The 6,309-nt window shown below is 32.4% G+C and overlaps 1 long non-coding RNA gene across 1 annotated transcript; it reads right to left on the bottom strand.

Annotated features, from left to right (window-relative positions):
* LOC128383724 (uncharacterized) lies at nt 1-5,129 on the bottom strand. The gene is made up of 4 exons (XR_008323951.1): nt 4,991-5,129; nt 925-1,006; nt 375-430; nt 1-133 (listed from the first exon to the last, which is right to left on the bottom strand). It is a non-coding gene; the product is annotated as an uncharacterized LOC128383724 (long non-coding RNA).
* Between the last annotated feature and the right edge of the window lie 1,180 nt (nt 5,130-6,309).

Below are 6,309 nucleotides of genomic sequence, written 5' to 3'. Positions count from 1 at the left end.
GTAAGCAGTCGGCAGTAGATGTTCAGTGAGGTGGAGGAACTGTCAGGTTTGGTTGTAAACGTCCATTCCAGTGTGATGTTGTGGTTCTCCTCTGCCTGATAGGAGCTCTGTGTCACTTTCACTTCAAATGTTCCTGTTGAGGAGACAGAGAGGGAAAGTGTTTAAAATACACCAGTAAAAAGGTCATGCTTGATACCAATAATAAATACAATCTAAGCAATAACTGAATATCGATCATCTTCCCAACTGTAATGAAGAGTTTCTACTGGCTTTAATAGTTCTGTTGATGTTTTCACTGATATATTTTACAACTAAAGTCATCAAATCTTTTGACTTTTCTCTTTTTGGATGATGAAGTGAGGATGTAAACTAACCAGAGACACAGGAGGTCAGGCTGATGAGCAGAAGGATCCTGCAGATCATCTTCTCCCTGTGAGAGGAGACAGAGGAGAGGAGTCATGAACACATGAGGTCAAAGTTCAGTCATCACAGGTGTGAGAAGGAAAATCTACAACATCAAACCTCGATTCTCATGTCAGAAACAATGTGGACTACAACCACAGACAGTTTTACTCTGGATATCTTTATCACTAAAACCATCAATCAATCTTTATTTGTATAGCGCCAAATCGCAACAAAGTTATCTGAAGGCTCTTTACACATAGAGCAGGTTCTAAACCGAACTCTTCAGGTTTTAACTTTAAAGAGACCCAACATCTGCAGTTTCTCAGGTGCAGTAACATAATTCATCATTTTCAAAACTTTGACTTGTGCAACAGAAACAACTTCTCTTTAACTAATGTAGAAATATGAAATTTGAGGCCAAACTAAGAACAACAATGATCACACTACATATTTAAGAGCATGTCTAGGCAGAGGTTGTAGTTCTACTATATCAAATGTTCATGGCTAATGCAAACGTACCTCTATTTATCTTGTCTCCTCCATTGATGCATTTTGCAGATCACTTTGTATTGTCCTCAGTGTTCTGTCTCTCGTTGGCTTCCTGTAATCATAGGGTAAATCAACATTAATCATCCTCTCCACAAGTGTAAGTTAATCCAAACTAAAGTGTTATGAATGCATTTTGAATAAAGAATAGAGAATTTCTTTATAATGGAGCATAATTTATTATTTAATATCAGTATCATTATTATTAGTATTGTTATATTAGTAGTAGTAGTATTTGTATTATTATTTACTATTTTACAGAATTGTATTACTATTCTTTTTGTCTTGCTGTATTTTTGTTGTTGTTATTTTCATAACTATAGATATATAGATACAGGCATTGATTGTTCGGGCCATTGTAGCGAAAAACTGAAAAAAATAAAAGAATGTTTCACACTTCTAAATGTGAACACAATAAGAGGTTAACAGTGATATAATAACAGTGATACTGAAGGACTGATGTGTGTAAATGTCTATCATTTCAGTCCAATTTTGTCAGTTTTCTTTTATTTCAATTTTTTTATTTTTTTATTTCTTTGCCATTTTAAATTATTTTCCAACAATAATGTTAGGACTTAAAGTTCAGGTCAGGCAACAAAACATTCAGAAGGAAACAGGTCAAAAATGTCTGGAGGCTGTTAACAGGAGAAAGAGTTTGTCAGTGAACCAGCAGACGTACAGGCTCATACTTGTGGTTGGTAGTATCACTGAATGAAACTAAGAACGTCAGGATGTGCAGCTGGTGTGAAGGGAGGGACCACAGTAACAACACTGCACAAGCCAAAACCACTTCTGCTTTTTAAACATGTTTTTAGGCGTCCATTGTAACACTGATGTTGCATTAAGTTGAACACTGAAGTCTTTTTGTAGTTTTTGCTGTTTGCCACTTTACAGTTGAATTCAAGTCAATACACTTTATTTACATGGATCATAATTTATCATTATCATTATTATTATTATTATTATTATATTATTAGTAGTAGTATTATTAGTGGTAGTATTTACTATTCTTACAGGATTGTATTACTAATATTTTTGGTTAGCTGTTTTTATTTTATTCTATATGGTTTAGATATAGATATAGATATAGATATAGATATAGGAATTGAAAAAAGAAAAATGAACACGTGTTTTATCATATTCAGTGGGCCAAAAACTTCTGAAAAATTAAAAATTAATTAAATTAAATTAAAAATTTAAAGTATGTTTCACACTTCTAAACTTGAACACAATAGGAGGTTAAAACAGTGATACTGAAGGACTGATGTCTGTACATGTAAACAAAAAAATGCATTTATATAATCAGTCCAATTTTGTCAAATTACTTGTCAGGAAGTAATCACTTTACAGTTGAATTCAAGTCAGATACTGAAGGACTAATGGCTGTAAATGCAAACAAAAAATGTATTTATAAAACTAGTCTTATTGATTTCAGACCAATTTTGTCAAATGTATTTTATTTTAAATTCTTATTTTATTTCTTTGCCTTTTAGATAATCTTCTAACAATAATGTTAAGACTTAAAGTTCAGGTCAGGCAATAAAACATTCAGAAGGAAACAGGTCAACAATGTCTGGAAGCTGCTAACAGGAGAAACAGTTTGTCAACGATCCGGCAGGCACGTCTAGACTCAGTATTTATGGGACAACAGTAACAGGCTTATGTTTTACACACAGGACAATGGGGTTGTTAGCTGTCTGCCACAGATATTGTTACATTTCGACAGGTCTTTGTATCACTGCCTTTCCACAATAAATTTTACATTGTAATGTCATGAAAGCATTTAAGTATTTCAAGTAGGTCTGCAGGAATAAAATAAGCGATCACACATTTTAACTCATGTCGTTTATTAATAAATAAAGAAGCAGATCAACGTGTTTGAAGGAAAATCTAATATTAAGACAACATGGTGGACAACTTTGTTCATACGTCACTGTGAGAATGAAGTAATCCTTTCTTAAACTGAAATGATGCTGATTGGTTGAGAGCGTAACCCTAGGCTACAACACGCTTCCTGTGGTATTAACACATATTATTATCAGCAGCTCTACAGTTCCTGCCTCCATGTTGTTGCTGCTTCTCACTTTAACTCACACAGATGAACTCAGCTGCTGTTGTTAAAGATTTATTTCATCAGCAGTTTTCCAGCTTCATGATAAACACTCAGCTTTCTCCTCGTTAGATCACATGTTTAACCAACAACAACACGTTTAATAGAAACTCTTCATTTATGTGGCAGAGTGGCTCATTTCTGCGTAGTTTGCTGAGGTTGCAGGTGCAGGTTTATAGTAAAGTGCATCTCCTCTCTGCTGAACTTACATTTCCTATTCTGTGGTTTAACGTGACTGTCTCGCATCGCTTTGCCTCTACTGCTGTCAGTGTCATTAAAGTAACCAGAAAAGTTCATTTAATTCAGTTTAGATAATTTGTTTAATTTAATGTAACAGTGTTATATGTGTGTGTTTATTTGATAGAGTTTAGTTTAGGATACGTTTACTCTAGTGCTGCGTTAGTTAGTGTTAATTTTAGTCATAATTTAGTCATCTACATGTTTTTTGTTTTAGTCGATTTAATATAATAAAGTGTAAAGGACAATGCATTTTTGTAACGTTTGTCTTGTCTATATGTATCTGTTATTGATGGAGACAGATTACAGAATAAACTAAATTATATTTTGTTTTCTGATTCACCATAAAAAAATATGTTCATCATGTGTCTGATCAACAAACGAAACATAAACAACTTTCTGCATTTATTAGAAAGATTTTTCTTTTCGTGATGTTATTTCCTTCATTAACTATTATTATGGATATTATCTTATATGTTGTTATGGATAAAATTAAGATAAGGAAGAGTCTGTCACATTTTAAACACATTTATATTTTACACAATGTGTCATAATTTCCATGTGAGGCTGAAAATTCCTGAGCTTCGGGGTTTTATATTAGTTTACTTTAGTTTAGTTTATTGAGTTACATCAGATCACTTTTTCCTGAATATCATTATTTCTGACTGGCTCTCTTCCCTAACTCGTCTCTAGCTTCTAATTGGATCTAGTCTCTGGTAAACATTTAGTTTAGTTTTTATACGTTGACAAAAGTGCCATTACATTTCGTCTTAGTTTCCGTCCTCGTTCATTAGTTTTTATTTAGGTATTGATATTTTATCGGCAGAAAAAAAAGTTCGTTAACGAAAACTATGACGAAAATCATTCATCACCAAAATGAACACTGCTCTAGTCTAGCTTTTGAGTAGCATATTTGAAATGATTGTGATGATTTAGTTTGACCGTTATTTAGTGTTTACTTTAGGATTTATTCTCGTAGTCTCAATTTATTGGTTTTCATTGTTTTACTTGTTTGTTTTCTTCTCGTTTTCTTTTCTGCTTCAACCAGACTTGGTGCGTGCTGATTATTATACATCTTGTGTCTCCTGTCCTGTAATATTATACTAATTGTTTGCTTCCTGTTGTGTGAATAGCTGTTGCTGGGCCTAAACAGGCCTCGACGACCTTCCGCGTTTAGATATCAGCGTTTGGACCATAAAGACTTCAAATTAACAGATTAATCTTCTTTGATTGATGAGAACGAATAAATTAAACTCAAACATTAACATATTTCACATTTCAGCTTTTCTTCTCTTTGTACTTGTGAGGATATTTTGATGTGTTGAATGCAGGCCTATTTATTTGGAAAGTTTGAGGAGGACATTTACTTTAAGTCTTTACTTTAACTTTATATGAAAAATAAAAGTATATATATATGAAGGTTAAATAAATTATTTTGTTATTATAGTAAAGATTAAAAGCCTTTCTGTCCCTTAGTCTGACTTCCTCGTTAGACGTGAACAGCCTCATGTACATAATACAGGACTGAGACCTTGTGATCAGTTTTCACACGAGATTTTAAAAAAGTCATACAAATGTTCCTGAATAATATTCAACTATTTTAATGAATACTGTAGTAAAACATGAAATCAGTAACAGGTGTGAGAGGGTTGACATGCAGCCTTAAATACCCCCCACTCCCTCTCCTCTTACCTTTTACATTTAAACATCCAGCAGAAGAAGATGGAGCGAAACCGATCCAAAAAGAGAAAAAAGGGCCAGTAAAGTTATTCCAACACGAAAGTAGCAATATATCCTCCAGTGACCAGTGAGGTTTACGTGGTCACTATTGTGTTTGTTTCTCTCTTCTGAGGGAAGTGACCGTCATTTCCCCCTCATTCGCGCGAACTCAAAATGCAAATATATATATATATATATATATATATATATATATATATATATATATATATATATATAAATGATTGAGTATAAATGACGAATATAAATGATGATGACTTTCAGTTCAAAATCGTTATCTATTTCTTTATCTTCTCAACATGGAGCTTTGTTGTTTAGTTAAAAACTGAGCTTTACTGCTGCTGTTTTTAATCCTGTCTGTTACAGCGAGCTCTTATTTATTGTTATTGGTTATCTTTTTTTTTTTTTTTTTTTTAAGTAGGCGAATATTCTAATTGTGAACACATTTGTGTAAATTAAACTCTTTTTACTTCGTTTTGTCCTTCCAAATAACATCATAGTTACTCCCCTCAGCCCATATTTATTTTTATATTCAGTGACGTAACAGGCAGAGGGAGTTCCTCACTGGAGAGGAACGCTAACCTTTCTTAATAAAACATAATGTTAAACAGTAAACTACTAAAAACATTAAAGTCAGTAAAGAACAGTAACACTAATTACTGTATATCACATAACATCTGTGGTGATTTACAACATCATTATTTTAACGTATGTCTGTAAACACATTGTCTCAATGCATGCTGGGAACTCAGCCAAACTATCTCCAACACGTTACAATATGTATTCAGAAAGTTTTGTGATAATTAATTTCGTTTCTTTTGGTTTTACATTATTATTCCTTTCTTACCATTGTGTTTTTATTATTAGTGTCCACCTTCAGTTCATTATCCATACAGAGAAAAGTTGTTTTGTGATTTCACAGTCTGATTATAATCTGATATGAACAACAGAAAAGATCTCAGGAGTTTGATTTTAGTTTACTATTCAGGACCTCACTCTGTTGACCCTCATAATGGTTATTTCTCTGGTATTGAGTTATATTTTATTAATAGTTTATTAGTCAGTATTTCATTTTTTATTATTTTATTGTAAGTTATATTTTATATTAGTCCTATAGCTATGTTTTAACTTATTTATTATTCACTATATAAGTTATATTTTATTGTATCAAATATTTGAAGTAAACTTATTAAATTCACTGTGCAGGAAGTGTAATACCTCATGTCATGCTGGGTGTAATCTGTATATTTTTTAAGAGATTAGAAATTAGTTTC

This window comes from Scomber japonicus, chromosome 22 (genome assembly GCF_027409825.1).
Source record: "Scomber japonicus isolate fScoJap1 chromosome 22, fScoJap1.pri, whole genome shotgun sequence".
Taxonomy (NCBI): Eukaryota; Metazoa; Chordata; class Actinopteri; order Scombriformes; family Scombridae; genus Scomber; species Scomber japonicus.
This window is presented reverse-complemented; position numbering and strand designations above follow the sequence as displayed.